General features: G+C 39.2%; 2 non-coding genes across 2 annotated transcripts; both read right to left on the bottom strand.

Moving 5' to 3' along the window:
• Window positions 1–8650: 8650 nt before the first annotated feature.
• On the bottom strand, window positions 8651–8722 carry TRNAW-CCA (transfer RNA tryptophan (anticodon CCA)). The gene has a single exon. It is a non-coding gene; the product is annotated as a tRNA-Trp (tRNA).
• Window positions 8723–9314: 592 nt separating this feature from the next.
• TRNAD-GUC (transfer RNA aspartic acid (anticodon GUC)) lies at window positions 9315–9386 on the bottom strand. The gene has a single exon. It is a non-coding gene; the product is annotated as a tRNA-Asp (tRNA).
• Window positions 9387–21708: the final 12322 nt, after the last annotated feature.

Here is a 21708-nt window from a genome sequence, read left to right as displayed (position 1 = left end):
TTTTTATTTATTTTAAGTTTATTTATTTATTAAAGTAATCTCTATATCCAACATGGGGCTCAAACTCATGACCCCAAGCTCAAGAGTCACATGCTCTTCCAACTGAGCCAGCCAGGCACTCCTAGCACTTGGCCTTTCAGATCTTTGACCTCTTCATCTCCAACAATTTGTTCCTCTATTCTATTTCATCCATCCACTCCAAGTGGTAATATTCTGAACGGTGTCATCAATAACTCTTTTACCTTCTAACTGTCCATTTCAAGCATCCCAGTTGTCAATCACTAGCCTTTTCCCCTCAGCTCATTTAATATACTCTCACTGACCTATTAACACCCTCAATCCATTAAGCCCAACACTTAAACTAAAGTCTATTAATATGCTTCTGACATCATCAATACTTCCAACTCACCCAACGTAGAGTCCTTGATCAATCCTTGTAATTGCTCTTTTGCAAACATTTTCAACTCTCTTACCCCAATGTCTCTATCTTTCTCACTTGGAGGAACCTCAAAGTAGAAACCCAGTCTTGCTTGGACTAAGCCCTGCTGAAACAAACTTTTCCATTCCATTGCTTGCATCCAAGTAGCAAAGATTGCTATAGAAAAATCATACGAAAGGACTGACTGGTTTTAATTTATGACCTCACACCTCATGGGAGCACTTCAACTGGCTGGCAAAACTATTCATTCTCTGGATGAATCATTCATACTTTGACTTCTCTACTCACATCTCTCATATCCTTTCCCCCACCTGTCCTCATTTTCAGCCAGAGAACTTGCATCATATTTGAGAAACTAGAAACCATCTACAGGGAATGCCTCAACTTCAGAAGGTCACATCTGTACCCATTTGCTCTTGCATTTTTCTTGTTTCTTTTTTTTAATTTTCTTTTTTTATTTTTTAAAATTTACATACAAATTAGTTAGCTTATAGTGAAACAATGATTTCAGGAGTAGATTCCTTAATGCCCCTTACCCATTTAGCCCATCCCCCCTCCCACAACCCCTCCAAGCAACCCTCAGTTTGTTCTCTATATATATGAGTCTCTTCTGTTTTGTCCCCTCCCTGTTTTTATATTATTTTTGTTTCCCTTCCCTTATGTTCATCTGTTTTGTCTCTTAAAGTCCTCATATGAGTGAAGTCATATGATTTTTGTCTTTCTCTGACTAATTCCACTTAGCATAAAACCCTCCAGTTCCATCCACGTAATTGCAAATGGCAAGATTTCATTCTTTTTGATTGCAAGTAATACTCCATTGTATATATATACCACATCTTTATCCATTCATCCATCGATGGACATCTGGGCTCTTTCCATACTTTGGTTATTGTTCATAGTGCTGCTATAAACATGGGGGTGCATGTGTCCCTTCGAAACAGCACACCTGCATCCCATGGATAAATGCCTAGTAGTGCAATTGCTGGGTTGTAGGGTAGTTTATTTTTAGTTTTTTGAGGAACCTCCATACTGTTTTCCAGAGTGGCTGCACCAGCTTGTACTGCCACCAACAATGCAAAAGAGATCCTCTTTCTCCACATCCTTGCCAACATCTGTTGTTGCCTGCGTTGTTAATGTTAGCCAGTCTGACAGGTGTAAGGTGGTATCTCCTTGTACTTTTGATTTGTATTTCCCTGATGATTGATGTTGAGCATTTTTTCATGTGTCGGTTGGCCATCTGGATGTCTTCCTTGGAGAAGTGTCTATTCATGTCTTTTGCCCATTTCTTCACTGGATTATTTGTTTTTTGGGTGTTGAGTTTGAGAAGTTGTGTATAGATTTTGGATGCTAACCCTTTATCTGATATGTCATTTGTAAATATCTTCTCCCATTATGTCAGTTGCCTTTTAGTTTTGCTGATTGTTTCCTTTGCTGTGCAGAAACTTTTTATTTTGATGAGGTCCCAGTAGTTCATTTTTGCTTTTGTTTCCCTTGCCTCCGGAGATGTGTTGAGTAAGAAGTTGCTGTGGCCAAGATCAAAGAGGTTTTTGCCTGCTTTCTCCTCAAGGATTTTGATGGCTTCCTGTCTTACATTTAGGTCTTTTCCATTTTGAGTTTATTTTTGTGTATGGTGTAAAAAAGTGGTCCAGGTTCATTTTTCTGCATGTTGCTGTCCAGTTTTCCCAGCACCATTTGCTGAAGAGACTGTCTTCATTCTATTGGATATTCTTTCCTGCTTTGTCAAAGATTAGTTGGCCATACATTTGTGGGTCCATTTCTGGGTTCTCTATTCTGTTCCATTGATCTGAGTGTCTGTTCTTGTGCCAGTACCATACTGTCTTGATGATTACAGCTTTGTAGTATAGCTTGAGGTCTGGGATTGTGATGCCTCCTGCTTTCGTTTTCTTTTTCAAGATTGCTTTGGCTATTCGGGGTCTTTGTGGTTCCATACAAATGCATTTTTCGTGTTTCAGTGGAAGAGAGAACTATCAGAGAGAACTCTGTCACTTGTACTCTGGATCTCATCCTTCTCTCCTGCTCAAGGACTTGATTTGTTGAGTCATCATCTGTGAAATTTCTTACTTTTTTTTTTTTTTTTAATTTTAAATAGGCTCCATGACCAACATGGGGCTTGAACTCACAACTCTGAGATCAAGAGTCACATGCTGTACCGCCCTGTGAAATTTCTTAATTGGGGGAAAAAAAAAAAGACTTGGCATTTTATTTTGTTTTATTCATACAATATAAAAATTTTTTATATTATATTTTCTGTTGAAATTGGTATTAGGTTTTATTTATTTATTTATTTATTTATTTATCTTGGTATAGATTACAAAAAATCTTTAAAATTATAGCATTGATACCCAAAACCTACGGAAACAGGAAATATATTCCTATGTGAAGCCACAGCTTAAAAAATAAATCAATGGAATTACTTTGTCAGAAAACTGTTCTGAAACTTATGATTTTTTCATAAATCACTTGCATAACTAACTGCCTTCATTTCCCATTTTGAACTTCTTAATGTTATTAACATAGAGCTGACTTTTTTGTTCTTCATTATCTTGTTTTGCTTGGTTCTGAATTTAAAAGTGTCACCTCAAAGCAGATGACAAACATTATTGACTTTTTTTTAATAATATGAGAGGATGGGGTGCCTGGGTGGCTCAGTCAGTTGAATGTCTGACTTTGGTTCAGGTCACAATCTCATGGTTTGTGAGTTTGAGCCCCGCATCAGGCTCTGTGCTGACAGCTCAGAGCCTGGAGCCTGCTTTGGATCCTGTGTCTCCCTCTCTCTCTGTGCCTCCCTGCTCATGCTCTGTCTCTCTCTCTCTCTCAAAAGTAAAAATAAAAACATTAAAAAAATATATACGAGGATGTTCACAGTAGAAAAAAGTAGAGAACTATATCAGAGTAAGATCTCAGTTCTATAAAAACTGAAGTGTGTAGGGATATGTGTATATTTAAAAATATACACATAGAAAAAAACCTAAATGAACATAGACCAAAAAAAATTTTTTTAATATTTATTTTTGAGAGAGAAAGAGAGAGAGAGAGAGCATGGGGGAGGGGCAGAGAGAGGGAGAGACACAGAATCTGAAGCAGGCTCCAGGCTCTGAGCTGTCAGCACAGAACCCGATGCAGGGCTTGAACTTGCAAACTGTGAGATCATGACCTGAGCTGAAGTCAGACATTTAACCAACTGAGCCACCCAGGCACCCCTAGACCAAAATTGTTTTTAATGTTTATTTATTTTTGAGAGAGAGAGATAGAGCACACGCACAGGGGAGGGGCAGAGAGACAAAGAATCCCAAGCAGGCTCTGCGCTGTCAGTGCAGCGCCCAATGCAGGGTGTGAACTCAACAGCCACAAGATCATGACCTGAGCCAAAACCAAGAGTCAGATTTGTAACTGATTGAGACACCTGAGCTGAAACCAAGAGTTAGATGCTTAACTGACCGAGCCACCCAGGTGCCCCTGGACCAAAATGTTTGAGGTAATTTCATCTAGGTGTTGGGGCACAAATGATTTTTATTTTCTTTCTTATTTTTTCTGTGTTTCTCAAGATTTCCACAATGAACACATGATTTTTATAAACATAACTACTTTTCTTTTTGAATTAGTTTGAGAAATTGGAAAATCCCTTGGTTTATCAGAATTCAGAGTCTTTCAGTTTTGTATTTCCAAAGGCTCCATTTTATCAGTTCATCTAGAGTACATGAGTCTTAGGAAACTGATTAAAAACAGTCTCGGGGGGCCTGGGTGGCTCAGTCGGTTGAGCATCAGACTCTTGATTTCAGCTCAGGTCATGGTCTCAGGGTCATGAGATCAAGCCTTGTGTCAGGCTCCATGCTGACGGTAGAGCCTGCTTGAGATTCTCACCCCGACCCCCTCTGCTACTTTCCCCTGCTCACATTCTCTCTAGGAAAAAAAAAAAAAATCTCAAAAGAGAAATGTAATTTATTAAACAGGTGAAATAAATGCTCAGAGCATTCTATGCCAGTGGATAAATTCATTTGGAAGGATAAATGACTGGAACATTTCTAGTGAAACAGAACAAAATCACAGGTCTATTAAGTGGGAATTCAAATATGGATCTGTATTTCAGAGCTTCTTTCCTGCATCATTCCTATATAATGGTTGTAGAAGTTAAAATGAAGTGTTCAACTACATGGTCAACTAATCTTTGACAAAGCAGGGAAGACTTCCAATGGAAAAAAAGACAGTCTCTTCAACAAATGGTGTTGGGAAAACTGGACACAACATGCAGAAGATTGCAACTGGACTACTTTCTTATACCATACACAAAAATAAATGTAAAATGGATTAAAGACCTAAATGTGAGAAAGGAAACCATCAAAATCCTAGAGGAGAACACAGGCAGCGACCTCTTTTACTTTGGCAGGAGCAGTTTCTTACTAGACATGTTGCTGCAGGCAAGGGAAACAAAAGCAAACATGAACTACAGGGACTTCATCAAGATAAAGAGCTTCTGCCAAAAAAAAAAAAAAAAAAAAAAAGAAAGAAAAAAGAAAAAAATCTGCACACTGAAGGAAATAATCAACAAAACTAAAAGGTAGCCTACAGAATGGGAGAAGATATTTGCAAATGACATATCTGATAAAGGATTAGTATCCAAAATCTACAAAGAACTTCTCAAATTCAACACTCAAAAAACAAACAACCCAGTTAAGAAATGGGCAGAAGACATCCAGAAGAAGATGTCCAAAGAAGACATCCAGATGGCTAACGGACACATAAAAGATGCTCAACATCACTCATCATCAAGGAAATACAGATCAAAATCACAATGAGATACCACCTCACACCTGTCAGAATTGCTAAAATTAACACAAGAAACAACAGGTGTTGGCGAGGATGCAGAGAAAGGGAAACCCTCTTGCACTGTTGGTGGGAATGCAAACTGGTGCAGCCACTCTGGAAAACAGTATGGAAGTTCCTCAAAAAACTAAAAATAGAACCACCTTATGATCCAGCAATTGCACTATTCGCTCTATACCCAAAGGATATAAAAATACAGATTTGAAGGGGTATGTGTACCCTGATATTTATAGCAGCATTGTCAACAATAGCCAAACTATGGAGAGAGCCCAAATATCGGTGGTGTATATACAAAGAGGTGGTTTATATATTTACAATGGAATATTACTCGGTGATCAAAAAGAATGAAATCTTGCCATTGGCAATGACGTGGGTGGAGCTAGAATATATTATGCTAAGCAAAATAAGAGAAAGACAAATACCATATGATGTCACTCATATGTGGAATTTAAGAAACAAAACAGATGAGTATATGGGAAGGAGGGGGAAAAGAGAAGAAAGCTAAACAAACCGCAAGAGACTATTAATGATAGAGAACAAACTGAGGGTTGATGGAGGGAGGTGGGTGGGGGATGGGCTAGATGGGTGATGGGTATTAAGGAGGGCACTTCTTGTGGTGAGCACTGGGTGTCATAAGTGATGAATAACTAAATTCTACTCCTGAAACCAATATTGCACTGTATGTTAACTAACTAAAATTTAAATTAAAAAAATAAAGCGTTGGATTTTAAGTTGTTTCAAGGTTATAGCAAGTTAGCAAATGGGCTATTCTAAGAAAGTACAGACGTCCAAACTTGGAAAGAAGCTGGAACCTGTGAAGTGACTGCTTTAGAGCTGTAGCAGTATAAATAATGACGTGTATGTACTGCTTTACAACATTTTTCTGTATTTTATCTTATTTGATTATTTTTAAAAATATTTTTGAGTATAGGTGACACACAGTGTTACATTAGTTTCAGGCGTACAACACAGTGACTCAACTTCTCTTATACCTTATGCTATGCTCACCACAAATGTAGCTACCATCTGTCACCATACAATGCTGTTGTAATATTGCTGACCATATTCCCTATGCTGTGCTTTGATTCTCTTAACAACTCTGTGAGGTAAGTGGGACCTCCATTCTGGCCTTGCTGTATAGGCCAGTGGTTCTTAAACTTTAGCTGGGATCAGAAGGCCTGGAAGGCCTGGTGAACACTGGTGGTTAAATGCTAGGCCCTGTCCCCGGATTTTTCTGAATCTGTAGGTATGGGGTGGGGCCAGAATATTTGCATTTCTAACTTATTCATAGGAAACTGTCTGGAAATAACAGCTCTAAGCCACCTTTTTGGTTTTTTTTTCACTCTTTGTAAAACCAGAGCTGGTCACAGTCTTGAATAATAGCTTTGCATTGCCCTCAGAATAAAATCTAAATTAGAAGGTTCTGAGTGGTCTGACTCCTGTTTACCTCTATAGCTTTCTGTCTCTTTCTCTCCAGCCATACTAGAGAACTAGCAGTACTCTAAAGAAGCTGTATCAGTTTGCTAGGGCTGCCATAACAAAATGATTAGCAGGTAACATTACACGTTCACCTTTCAAGAGTATGATTTTGTACAAATAAGATAACATGCTTGATCCAAGCTAAGATCAAGCAAGTATTGTTACAGATATATGATATGTATGCAAAGGTTGCTGGGGGAGAGGGAACATAACTTCTATTATGGACTGAATTGTATACCTTCAAAATTCATATGTTGAAGCCCTAACCCCCAGTACCTCAAAATGTGACGATATTTGGAGACAAGGACTGTTAACAGGTAATTAAGTTAAAACGAGGCCATTAGAGCAGGCCCTAATCCAAACTGACTAGTTTACTTATAAAAGAAAACTTGAACACATAGACATCATCAGAGGTGTGCACATGCAGAGGTATGATCATTGAGGACACAGTGAGAAAGTGGCCATCTATAAGCCAAGAACAGATCTCAGAAGAAAACAGCCCTGCTGTCACTTCGATCTTGAACTCCTAGGCAGTCCTAGCAAACTCATATAAACCTCAGGTTGAAAAAACCAGATCTGAGGGACATTATGGACAGTGCTCAACTTATAGAAGGCATTCAAATATGTCTACTGGATAAATGTCTTAAAGTCACATAGGAAAATTTTATTTTTCAAGATCCTCCTTTATGAGGCTTTCTTGAGCTACTAACCAAGGCAGAGTTAATGTCCCTATTTTAGCAACTCTATACTACTCTGTTCTTATTTTCAGGGTACTTAGCCCAATATATTATAGTATTTGGGTACTTTACTCAGTGTATCCTTTTCCTCAGTGCTGAGCACAGTATTAGGCTCATCATAGTTGGTGGGCCATATCTGTTGAAATGGATGGTCTAATCTTAATCCATCCAAATAGGAGAAAGAACAAACTACACAAAGTGAAAATATAATGTCCAGCTATACTGGCTACATTAGGTTAAATCATAAGAAATTAGTATTTGATGTTTTCAAAACACTGAACAGAAAAACTCCGGGACTTTTATGGAACATAGCCAATAAAAATCTAAAAATATTTCTCATCTTGCTATTCATTTTTTTTGTACAACAAATGTTTGACATATGCCTGTAAGGCACTATTCAGTACTAAGAGTGCTGGAACTTACAAAGGTGAATAAGTAAGCTTTGCTCCTTATTAAAAAGATTAATAGTTGAAAGTTGAATATCTGACTTTTGTCCCCACTCACCTGAATTAGTGAAAATATAAAGGGGGCATCAATACGTCACTTAAGTCCAATGGTTTCTAGCACATTCTCTGGACATTTTTTCCACCTTCATTATAAAACATTTAGTAAAGACAAGGATATGCAGCCAGTCTTGTCTGGAAACTTTGGTGACCCTTGGCAGGTCCCTATTCCTGCGTGTGCCAGTTTGTAATAGTAGGATACTAATCACACGTCGTAAGATTGTTTATTGGCACACAGGCTAAGACATATAAACTGCCATGATATTCAAAGTTAGAAAATTTTACTCTATTGTACTTGCTTTCGAAAGGCAAAGGGTCTAATACCGTTTTGGGAAAAATGGCTTGTTCATTTCTTGTGAAGGCCGTTGGGCTGATACACCCACTAATGCACAGTAGTAATGGTCCATACATATATTTCTATGTATCATGCACATTAAATGACAGAAAACTCACTTTACAAAGCAAAACAGTACAAAGCCACCTGCCTTAAGGCTCTATAATATACAGATTTGTCTTTTCGCAGACTAAGGATTACTAGGGTAACATTTGAAGGAGGAAGATTTAATCTTAAAATTAAAGGCATTTTTAAAAAATGGCGGGAATAATCCTAGGTCTCTAGAGGTTAGTGGCTTAAAAGAGTAAAAGCCTCATGACCCCGACGTGATTCGAACACGCAGCCTTCTGATCTGGAGTCAGACGCGCTACCGTTGCGCCACGAGGTCCTGCTGGGCTGTGGCTCGCGCAGTTTCTTAGGACTCAAGTATCATGGCGCTTCTCCCGGACGCATTTTTTTTCTTCACGTCTCTCCTTGCCCCTCCACCCTGTACAGATTGGAACTGGAGACTGATCCTTTTGGCACCCAAATTTTACTGACCGCTAATCCTCTACCTAACTTGGGGAGGAACCAAAGGAAGCGGGAGAACGGAGTTTCCCTTTCAGTCGAGTCCCCAGGGTCAAGGGAAACTGTTCCTTCCTCTTCTATAGCAAGCAATTTCCGTTCTTACCCGCCCCTTTAGGCGCGGAACTCCGCCTTCCCTCTCCCCTCCTCCCCGGGTTGAGCGCGCGGAGTTCGTGACCTCCAGTTGGAATTTGTCGGGCGTTTCTGCGCAAGCGCACGTCTTTGCCAGCTAGCCCCTGGTAGCTAGCGCCAGTTGTATAAAGCATTGCTCTCAGGGTATGGTTTTATTTCACCGTGAGTGTTAAGCTTAAAAGTACCATTTTTAAAAGATGCGCTTACAGAGGATATTATGTATTGCATATGTCAGCAGGTTTGCACCTCATAGTTGAGCAGTTGGATTAATAAAACTTGTCGGCCTCCCCGTCGGGGAATTGAACCCCGGTCTCCCGCGTGACAGGCGGGGATACTAACCACTATACTAACGAGGAGCTGTCGTTTTTATTCTTCCCAACTATCTCTTCAAAAGTAGAAAAGATTCCCTCCCTAGGCTACTTTCCTTTCTGCTTGCCACCCGGAAGTGTGACAATCCGGACACCTGGACCTCTGCCTGCTCTCTATCCCCTTTGGGCACCTTGGACTCTTCGTCCGTGGAAAGAGTAAATTATTTAGAATAAGTGAAACAAAATGCGCTTCCAGTTTTAGTGGTGGTGAATTGTTGAAAATAATTTTCCGGAGCTCTTTATACTTTCCAGATGACTTAGGTTTCTTGTTGGAGTTTTTTATTTAATAGTGACCAAGAGGATGTGAGTTGAAGCAGAACTTTACCTTCACTTACTTATATTTTCATTCAGAAGTCGAAGTCCAAGGATATCATATGGTTGCCAGATGTCCAGGGCTGCCAGGGTTGTCCCACAGTACAGTGCCTCCTCAAACAATTTGTAAGCTTTTGTTACACCAAAGGGCTCATGCATTGGACCAGCTGAGGCCAGATGAAATCCTGTTAGCTGATTTTTTTTTTTTCTGTATTTCGGTCTCTTTCCTGAGGCGTCTACAGTTTACTCGAAAATGACAAACACGTAAGTGGTAAAATAATAATACATTTAAGTAATTCAAAACAAGGATGTGCCATTAATTAAACATAGGGTTAGGAAGGTGTGCTAATTTGTACCGTCTTTAGCTTTTTCATAAACAGGATCAAACCTGTTCTGAGGAGGACCTTACACATAAACTTTTGACATTATCTTTAATGCAAATTCACAGAGTCGCAGACATGACTGAAAGTTTTCATTGTAGAACTTAAGCTTACATGTCTTAAGGAATCCATTCCTTGTAGTGTACTATGAATTACTACTTTTTTTTCTTTTTTCTTTTTTTTTTTTTTTTTTTTGGTCATAGGTTACAGGGTGTTTTCCATCTGATGAAAGGGATTATTTAATCCAGACTTTTGAAAAATAGCAATTTCTGAGGCCTGTTTTGGCATATTTTTTCCACTTTTAAATACACCAAAAGCCTCAAAAAACTTCCACGGTCTGTGGCCTCCTCCTACTTCTGATTTTCAAATAACTTTTGTGAAGTCCAAAGGGCACTGTGATAACTATGCTGATGGCTTTTTCCTTGTAAGATTGAAGGGATTTGTCCCAGGTCTCTCAGTTGGCAAAACTGCCTGTCTTCACCCCTCCCCCACCTGGTAGAAGAGGCTTAATCCTGTCCCTTCAGAAGAGACATCATCCTCTCCACCTAAGCTGTGATAAAGCTATGCCAGTGTTCACACATTGTGTTCTTACTTTTTTTTTTTCCTCCCTAGGGAAATGAAGAAGCAGCCTGAGTCAGCAGAGATCATGGAGCAGGAAACTCAGCACCTGCTGCCCATTTCCCTAAAATGGAAAGGAAGAGAGGATAATTAACCTGAACAGGGTAAGGGAGCTCAGAGATTCCTCACTGTCAGCACTGGTGAAAGTAAAGGTTAAAATCTGACTGGCAGTAGAGAGAGCATAGAACTCTCAGGAGGTGAATAGTATGATGACAATCAATGTTATTGAACGTTTCAAATCTTGATCCACCTAAATAACTGGTTGTCTAGCTTATCACAGCTTGTAGAACCATTTGTATTCATCTCTTCAACAGTCCTGTGAGGTCAATAAGGCAGGTGTTTTATCCCTATTTTACAGGTGGATAAAGAGAATTTTGTAGAGTCACACAGATAGGAAGTGGTAATAGGCTAGGAATCACCCAAGCCTTGACAGCAAATCTTGTGCAAAACTCATCCTGCTGTATAGTTCCACATAGTTGTATGTTAATAAATAAGTGTTATGGAGAGAAAATCTTACCACTAGTGTCAACATATGTGTCATGCTTGTTCCTGTATTAATATTCACTAATCTCTAATTGCTTAGGCACTGAGGTTACTCATTTACTATTGAACCTAAAATGTGCCAGACATTGTTTTAGACATATGGGCAGGTTTTAATGGATAAATGTTGTTCTTGGGGAGCTTATATCCTAATAGGAGGAAGACAATAAACAATGAATGTAATAAATGAATATGCTAGATGGTGACAAGGGTGTAAATAGAGAAAAAATAACATTATAAGGGGGTCTAGAGAGGGGCAAATTAAATACAATGGTCAAACAGGCCTCCTTTTAATAAGGTAGCATTCGAACAGACTTGAAGTAAGGGGTGTAGTCATATAGCTAGCTACAATGATTGTAGGACCTGAAAGGTTGTTGTAAAGACTTTGGCTTTTATTCTGGGGAGAAATGAGCTGCTGTCGGGTTTTGAACAGAGAAGTGACCTGTTCTGATTTATGTTTTAAAGAGTTTTTGCCTACTGGGTTGAGAATAGACTGTAGGGGGCTAAGAGCAGAAGCAGGGAGACCAATGAGGTCTATTGCAATAATCAATGTGGGAGGTGAGGTAGTTGAAGCCAGTGTGGGAGTCGTGGAGAATGGGACAGGTACTGATAGATTTTGAAAGTGGAGCCTGTAGAACTTCCTGAGACCATGAATTTGAGGTGTAAGAGTAAAAGATGAATCAAAGACGCTTCTAAACTTTTTGGCTTGAGCAATTGGAAGAACAGAGTTGCCATCAACTGAAGTGGAGAATAGTGCACAATTTCAGAGGCCACCATATTCATAGTCCACGTGAAGGAAGCAAGAATTCCTGGCCCTTTTAAGGCTCTTCTAGGTAGACCAAGAATCAACTTGACATGAGACATATTAATAGGAAAAAATAAAATTTAATAGCACACACAGGGAATCCATACAGACGTGGAAATTCCAAAGACAGACAAAATGAGGTATATATGTCATTATGAGGTGAAGGGGGTAAGGGTCTTGGACTTCAAAGAGAAGGGATGCATTCTTCAGGAAGCATGAAAAACAGGAAATATTTGGAAAAAGAGAAAACATTTGGTAAACAAATGTTCACTGGGCCACTCAGAAACAATGGGACAAAGAGAAGACTTAAACAGGCCTTCCTGGTTTCCTCCCTGTCTACCATATTGTAATGTAGTTACATATATCTCAATTCTTTTAGGCAGTTATAACGAGTCTTTTCTGAAACAGCTATGTTTGTATTGCTTTTTTTTTAAATTTTTTAAAAATGTTTATTTATTTTTGAGCTTCCAGCACAGAGCCCGAGAGGGGACTCAAACCCACAAACCATGAGATCATGACCTGAGCTGAAATCAGATGCTTAACTGACTGAGTCACCCAGGTGCCCCTGTATTGCTTTTTTTTAACTCAAAATAATCTTAATGCCAAAGTGGCCCATTTCAGGACAGCCTGCTCTTGGTCCCTAACAAGGGCACCCTGAGGAGGAGGCAGGGCACCATTCACACAGATGTTCTGTGGATGGCACTCCTTGGAAGTGTGCAATATGTCAGCTCTGCACATGGAGCAGTATTTTTAGGGATAATAAGTATTTCAGTTTTGGCTGTGTTAAGGGTGAGACATTGAGTAGGTAGTTGAACATCATGGTTGAATACTCATTGTAGAGGTCATTGTGCTGGGTGCTGGAGGTGCTATGATGAACAAAAACCCTGAACTCAAGGAACTTTAATTTGAGGGGAGGATAAATATCTTTAATCAAAGAATAATTAAACAACAACAAAAAAGTGAAATTACAATTGTGACAGTTACTAAGAAGAAGATGCAGAAGGAAGAGATTTCTTGGTAGATGGTACTGCAAAGGTTATAGGAACTGAAGAAATGTGGTGAGTAGAGGGGTTGAAAGAAGTTGGAAGTGGCTAGAGATCGTGAGGAGGTTCATAGGAGAGATGAGGTTGAAAGGCCAATGGGAGTAGGGTGGGTGATACAGGATCTCTCAAGCTGTGTTAACTTTTCCTTGGCCTCTTAATAATTTTTAAAATAAATGTGTTTGGAAGTGCCTGGGTGGCTCAGCTGGTTGAGCACCTAACTCTTGATTTTGACTCAGGTCCTGATCTCAGGGTCATGTGATCAAGCCCCACATGGAGCCCCAGTTCTCTCTCTCTCCCTCTGCCCCTCTCCCCCCACTCATGCTCTCTCTCTAAAAAAATAATAAAAAAATAAATGTTTATTTATTATTTTTAGGGTTTATTGAGTTATAGTTTACATATAGTAAAATTCATTCTTTTTTAGGTGTACTGTTTTATGAATTTTTTTTTTAATTTTTTTTTTTTCAACGTTTATTTATTTTTGGGACAGAGAGAGACAGAGCATGAATGGGGGAGGGGCAGAGAGAGAGGGAGACACAGAATCAGAAACAGGCTCCAGGCTCTGAGCCATCAGCCCAGAGCCTGACGCAGGGCTCAAACTCCCGGACCGCGAGATCGTGACCTGGCTGAAGTCGGACACTTAACCGACTGCGCCACCCAGGTGCCCCTACTGTTTTATGAATTTTGACCATAATCAAATTATAGACTATTTCTTTTTTTTTTTTTTTAAGTTATAGACTGTTTCTATTACTCCTATCACTTTCATCACAAACTTCCCTTATGCCCCTTTGCAGTCAATCCCTTCCCTCCAACCCGAGGCACCACTGATATGATTTCCGGTTCCCTGAATTGAATGCCATATTAATGGAAATGTACAGATTGTAACCCTTCAAATATGGCATCTTTGAGTTAGCATGATGCTTTTCAGAGTCATCCACATTGTTTCTTCTATCAGTGGGATTTTTTTTTCCATTGTTGATTAGTGTACCATTGTATGGATGTTTATCCAATCACTAGTTGATAGACATTTGAGTTGTTTCCAGTTTTTGACTATTATAAATATAGCTATTATAAACATTCCTGTTGTTAAAAAGAAACAATAGGCCAAAATGGAGTCACTTTTGTTATACTCCACAAAGACTTAACCTAGTTGCAGTTTTCGTGTCTCCCAGGAGTGAAATTTTAAACCAATCAGTCTGGAATTGCCTAATCAGCCCTTGTGAGGTAATCTGCATGTTAAGATCGTCTGCTCTTCCCCTTAAGGGAAAGGTGAACTTGCCTGAAACAATCCTTTCCTTTGCTAACAACCTTCCTGTTTCTGTCTATAAAATTTATTTGGTACAGTTCTTTGCAGCTCCTTTCTACTTGCTGGATGGGATGCTTACCAATTTATAAATCGTTGAAAAAAGCCAATTAGATCTTCAAATTTACCCAGGTGATTTTTGTTTTTTTTAACAGTATACAGGTTTTTGCATCTTCATTTCTCTTAGGTCAAAACTAGGAGTGAATAACTAACTGGGTCTTAGGGTGAATGTGTGTTTGCCTTTATAAGAAACTGCCAAACTGTTTCCCTAACTGTAATATTTTACATTCTCACTAACAACAAAGGAACATTCTTATTGTTCCATATCTTTACTAGCACTCACTTGATATTATAAGTATTTTTTTATTTGAGCCATTCTATAAGCAATGTAGTAGGATCTCTCTGTGGTTAATAAAACTTTCCCTAATGATTAATGATGTTGAGCATATTTTAATGGGTTTATTTTAAGCATCTTAATGTTTTGCCTATTTTTCAGTTGGGTGGTTTTCTTATTGAATTTTGAAAGTTTTTTAAATGTATTCTGATTCCTTTTTTTTTTTTTTTTTTGATTTCTTGTTTTTTAAAATCTGTTATATATCTTGGGATAGATCAACACATATATAATATATCTTGGGAGATGCATTTTCTCCTAAGCTGTGTCTTGTTTTATTTCATTCTCTTAAAGAATTTTTGATTTTATCAGAGCATACATGACTTGGTTTCTTGTATTTCTTCCCTTTTTTCTCTATTATTTTCACTTCCTCAACTCAACCTTTGAACATAATGTAAACAAGAACTTGGGCCAGTACACTACCCAACATTCTCTTTTTCCTTTCCTCTTCCTCCGTAATTAAAAGCCTAAATTCCTCCTGGGTAGTTTTTGGATTCTATAATCATTCATTCACAGAAACATGATTTCCATTTATTAAAATGCAAAAGTTCCTATGCAAATATTGAACTAACCCTCCATAAATATTAAAATTCAAATTCAAAGGTGAATGTTTATGATTTGGGCCTGGAAGACAGATGTAACTGGGAGCAAGTTGAGAATATTAAGGGAAAAAAAATTCTATTGAGGATGCTCATACTTCACTGTTTCACAGCCTGACTTATTTAAATAATCCAGAGTTAAAGCTGAGAGGCAAGCATCTTTCTCCCTCCAGTATAATCAAGTTTAGTCTTTTCCTTCTCATTAAAAAGACCAAATAAACAAAAAAACCAACAAACAAAAGATAACCGTATTGATCTATTCTTTGTGCCAGGCATGGAGTTAGGCATAGGGGACAAAGATATGAGTAATATCACTTCCTGCCCTTGAAGAACTCAGATTTCATGGGGTGGGGTAACTGCTGGACTCTTTTACTAATAGTTTGTTAAGTGCTATAATGGAGGCATAGTCCATGCTTACAAATAGGCTCTCTTTTAAGTGTTTTACATAAGATAACTATTTACTGTTTGTTTCAATCCTGTAAGTTTGGTGCAGTAATTCTTCCACTTTTACAGATGAGACTGAGTCACAAAACAGTTAAGGTCACACAGAAAGAGATGGAAATATGTGCAAAATACTATGGGATTACAGAGAAGGAAGGACTGGCTCTGCCTGGGTTTTTCAAAGAAAACCTACTTTCAGCTCAGCCTTCCAAAGATGATGATGAGGTTTGAAAGAGAAGGTAAGGGGCGCCTGGGTGGCTCAGTTGGTTGAGTGTCTGACTCTTGGTTTCATCTCAGGTTCATTCATCTCATTGTTCATGAGTTTGACCCCTCCATTGGGCTCTACGTTGTCAGTGTGGAGCCTGCTTGGAATTCTCTCTCTCCTCTCTCTGCCCTTCCCCCAGTTATTCTCTCTCTTGCTCTCTCTCTTTAAAAATAAATGAATTTTAAAAAAAGAAAGGAAGAGTATGTGGGGGTTTCATAAAGTAGAGGGGCTGCTGCTGGTGGGATAGGATTGCAGGAGGCAGGAAATGTTTTCAGCATTCATTATAATGCACAGTGGGGATAGGTAAAAATCACAGACTTTGAGGAGCTGGCAGGAACCTTACAGATCTTTTCAATCCTTTCATTTATACAGGTAAGGAAACTGAGGCCCAGAGATCTCCAGTGATTTCCCTAATTCTTAGGGCCAAGAATGTCACCACTTTCCCCTTTATTTGTTGCAGTGATGCAAAGGAATCCAGGGCACCACATCTTGGCATCATCTTCCCTGTGGCTATCTTTCCCTGGGCTGGTCTCAGCTTCTTTTCCTTTGAGGAAAGCACCTGCTGGCATTTGTCTCAAGCCTCGAGGTCATTGACCTTTCTGTTCTGACTTTTTCCTGCCTTGCTGACCACCTACTGGCTTGCCGGTGTTAGTAATTGTGTTCATTGATCTGTCCGACCTTAAGGCAAGCTCTGACCCCACTGGGAAGACCCCTGGTCCCACTGACCCACACTTTTCCCTAGCCCTTTGGGGTCAGTTTTCAGGCAGCTGGAAGGACAAATCCATTCTGCTTATTTGGGGTGGGGTGAAATAGTGTCTACTTCTTTACTTTAGTCTTTACCTGTTACCTCTTCTAAAAGCAAAGCAACAGAAAAATTCCTACTTTAAATGCACTACTCAGGTCTGGCATTGAAGTGCCATCTTAGGAAACAGCTGCCTGTAGCACTTTTGAAATTTCTAACTTTTATTTGTGAATGACTCATGTGATTAGGAAGGTTATTAGAATTTATTGTTAAAAACGAAGTTGATAGTACAATAAATGAGGGGAAAACTAGCACAAAATAGTATGTGGAGTACTATTTTTATGTGCATTTATAAATATTAATTTTTTTTTAAGTTTATTTATTTAAGTAATCTCTACACCCAACGTGGGGCTCAAACTCACAAACCTGAGATCAAGAGCAGCATGCTTCACAGATTGAGCCAGCCAGGTGCCCTGCATTTATATATATTGAAAGAAGTCTGGAAAGAAATACGTGAAAATATTAAAAATAGTTATATCTGGGTTAGAACATACTGATGATCCCTGTTCTTTTGGCTTTTCTATATTTTCCAAGTTTTCTACTATGTGCATATATTATTCTTGAACATAGAGAAACAGTAACTTTTTTAAGTTACTAATACCAAGGAAAGCAAATAGCTTACATGCACACCTGTGATGGTCTTCCCTAGAACTATGGTGACTATTCTACTCTGATTTTCCTTGTTAGTTGATTTCATTTTGCATTTTACATTGTTTTACTTTCTTAAGGCAGGGAGGTGAAGGGACGAGGAAGCAAACTTAAACGTCAGTAAAACAGGGCGTGCAGCCTTTTCCCCTTGTCCCTTTGTCTTCCGGCCCCTGTGTTCCCAGTCTTTTGTTGTTCGCTGCAAGGATTTTGATTCAGGATTTAAAGAAAAACAAGTGCCGGCCTTCCGTGCTCCCTCTGGTGTCCCAGTGAGGTATAACCAGACAGAACCCACAAAGATCACAGCCATTTTCACACAACACTCTCCCCAAATGGTGATGCCTGGAGACGAGAATGTCTGGTATTTTAGAGGAAGGAATCACACACCAATAAGCTTTGTAGGTTTAGTCTTTGAAACTATAGTTGTGGCTATTGATTTTTAAAAAACACTTAAAATCAGCACCGGCATATTTAAAAGAAATCTAAATAATAAGTCAATTCTGAAAGGATTCAGACAGGTTTCTGGTTTCTAAAACTAAGAAAGTCAAACTTTGTTCTATAATCATAGCAAGTCAATACTTTGGATTCATTGTCAACACATTAGGTGAAAGAGGCCGGGATACTTAGATTTTAGATTGACTCCTGATAATGATTTCTGCCACTTTGAGCTTTATCAGTATATTATGAGAGTTGATATTGAAAGTCCTTTTATTTTCTTTTAAAGTTTGTTTATGAATGTATGTATGTATGTGAGTAATCTCTACACCCAACATGGGGCTCCAACTCATGACGCTGAGATCAAGAGTCGCATGCCCTTCTGAGCCAGTCAGACACCCCTAAAAGTCCTTTTTGTCTGTAATTTACTTATTTGCATTGCATTTTTAAACATTACGTTTCCACTGAAAAAAATAAAACAACAACAAAAACAACAACAACAACAACAAAAAGCCCCAGAAAGCAATCCAATGCAGGCAAATAATATTTTTGGTTTAAATATTTATGAATTGATAAGATCCCAGTCTTTTTTTTTTTTTTTTTAACGCTTATTTATTTTTGAGAGAGAGAGAGAGAGATAGAGCATGAACGGGGTGGGCCAGAGAGAGAGGGAGACACAGAATCTGAAACAGGCTCCAGGCTCTGAGCTATCAGCACAGAGCCCGACGTGGGGCTCGAACCCACAAACTGGGAGATCGTGACCTGAGCCAAAGTCAGACACTTAGCTGACTGAGCCACCCAGGCGCCCCAAGATCCCACTCTTTAAATTTTATTTGAATAGGTGTTGGGAAGGCAAAACTTTACCACTGTTCTCTTAAGATCTCCACTGGGCCCGAAAATTAAACTTACATAAAACAGATTAACAGGAGAAAAGCATACAGCTTTTACTTGTGCATGGGGGCCTGCCATAGGGAAATGAAGGCTCAAAAAAGTGGCAAAACCTAAATGCTTATATACCAGGCCAAACAAAGAGAGGTGATTGTGGACAAGGAACCAAAATATATAGGGAGGCTAAAGGAAGATAAGTTATTTTAACAAAATCTGTACAGAATTCTGTCAGCCTTGATACTTCATCTCTGGTGACAAACATATTTCTTTCCTTTTGGTGTAGGAAGGATATCTTTCACGGGGGAGTTTTATCTCCTGCTTTTAGGAAGGAAAAAGGAGGTCAGAGCTCCCTTCTCAAACCTGCTGTTTTCCAAATTATTTTTCCAAAATAATTCTTATGCCAAAGTGGCATGTTTTGGGTAGCATATTCTGGTAACTTTCATAGGCAATTCATGCACAAAATATGAAATTAAATAAGTACCAAAGGATATACAGAGGAAAAGTCTCTCTTTCATCCCAAGTGATGTGAAGATTGGTTCAGTGGCTCACCAAGGTCATGAAGAACTCTGGATTCTTCTTTTTGCTCTGGTCTTCCTTCTTGGCAAGCCTATGCAAATTAAAAAACATTTTTTTTAAATGTTTATTTATTTTGAGAGACAGAGACAGAGTGTGAGTGGGGAAGGGGCAGAAAGAGAGGGAGACACAGAATTTGAAGCAGTCTCCAGGCTCTGAGCTGTCACCACAGGGGGCTTGAACCCATGAACTGTGAGGTCATGACCTGAGTCGAAGTTGGAAGCTTACCTGCTTACCTGACTGAGCCACCCAGGCACCCCAACCCTATGCCCGTTGACTTCTGTTTTCATGATTGTCACTTCATGGTTACAAGATAGCTGTTGCAGCTCCAGGTGTCATAGCTACTTTCAAGGTTGGGGCATGAGGGAGGAGGCAGTTCCAACAAATGCTCCTTTTGAATTTGTCCCTTTTAACAGGAAGAAAGCCATCCTAGAAGCACTCTGGAGGTTGTTTTCCTATGTTTCTTTAGCCACTAGGATATCGCAGGGAGGCCGGGAAAGTGACTGTCTGGCAAAAGGAAATGAGTAGTGGTCACAATATCAGTTTTCAGTATACTAGTCTTCTGTGCTGTTTTTAAGAATTGAAATTTTTTAGGGGCGCCTGGGTGGCGCAGTCGGTTGGGCGTCCGACTTCAGCTCAGGTCACGATCTCGCAGTCCGCGAGTTCGAGCCCCGCGTCGGGCTCTGGGCTGATGGCTCAGAGCCTGGAGCCTGCTTCCGATTCTGTGTCTCCCTCTCTCTCTGCCCCTCCCCCGTTCATGCTGTGTCTCTCTCTGTCTCAAAAATAAATAAACGTTAAAAAAAAAAATTAAAAAAAAAAAAAAGAATTGAAATTTTTTAGCATAATACTTTTTTTCCTTAATTACCAATAATGCTTTAGTCAGTTTTATGCCTGGAGATATGCCCAGAAAATTATAGATTGTATTAACATTTAAATCAAAGGCACATGTTTTGAAAGCCTTCTGACCACATCCTTACTCTTTTTGAGCCTTGAGCCTTGGAAGGCCAAGGCTTCTTACTGTTGATTTAATTTCAATTTTCTCATTATTAAAGAGGTTGAGTATCTTTTCATATTTATCTGTCATTTGTATGTCTCTAAAGCTGGTTTGGGTCCTAATTTTCCTCCAGAGTGGACTGGAGGACTCCTGGGACAGTCATGTTAGAATGGACGGGCATTGTTTAGATCAGCAAATGAGACAGTGGTGGTATCATCCTTTTCTCAGGATTGCTAGAATGACCGTATTTCTCAGTTTTCCTGGAACAATCCTAGTTCACACTTGCTATCCCCGTGTGTTTTTTATTACTAGCACTCTATTCACTCTCAAAACGGCCTCAATTTAGATGAAAATCACACAGTCAGTCACCTCTTATTTGAAATATACATCGAAATATTGCATTTGCCATTTGGCTCTGGAATCTCCATTAGTTGGTGCAGGATTACCACGAAGACTAGGATTTGGTCTCCTTGCTTCACTGTTGTATCCCCAGAGCCTAGAACAGTGCCTAGTACACAGTAAGTGCTTAAGTATGAATGAATCAATAAATAAACTCATTACTTGGAGCTTGGCACATTGCCACCTGAGCAACTGGATTCTGTCAACGAGGAATATGGAGGAGTGATTTTGGGGGTCTACAACTAACGGTGCCTGCCAAAATATGCATTTTAGATTTTGATAGATATTGTCAAATTGTTCTCCATTGGGGTTGAGCCTGTTTACACTCCCACTGGCAGTATGTGAGAGCATCTGTTTTTCTAACCTTCGTCTACATGGTCTTATCAAAATTTTAATCTGACAATCTGGTGGTTTTAATTTGCATTTCTCTTACTATGAAGAAGATTGAGCACAGTTTTCTATGTTTAAAAGCCATTTGGAATACCTTTCCTGGGAACTTTTTGTTCATTTCCTTTGCCCATTTTCGATTAAGTTATGAGTCTTATTTGTAGGAATATAAATTGTTGTTCCTAGTTTTTTATGTCTTTTGAGTTTGTTTATGGGTTTTTTTCTTTTTTTTAATGTTTGTTTATTTATTTTGAGAGGGGGAGGGGCAGAGAGAGAGGGAGACAGAGAATCCCGAGCAGGCTCCATGCTGTCAGCACAGAGCCCAATGTGGGAAACAAACTCACAAATTGTGAGATCATGACCCGAGCCAAAACTGAGAGCCAAATGCTTAACCCACCAAGCCACCCTCGTGTGGCTCTGTTTTAATCATATTCTTCATTCTCTTCCTCAAGAGGTAACCACTATCCTGATTTTTTGGGAATTATTCCTTGCT

Source organism: Lynx rufus, unplaced genomic scaffold (genome assembly GCF_022079265.1).
Source record: "Lynx rufus isolate CCGP_SWC_20201006 ecotype Redwood Valley unplaced genomic scaffold, mLynRuf1.p SCAF_7, whole genome shotgun sequence".
Lineage (NCBI taxonomy): Eukaryota > Metazoa > Chordata > Mammalia > Carnivora > Felidae > Lynx > Lynx rufus.
Note: the sequence above shows the minus strand (reverse complement) of the source record. Positions and strands in the feature narration are given on the sequence as shown.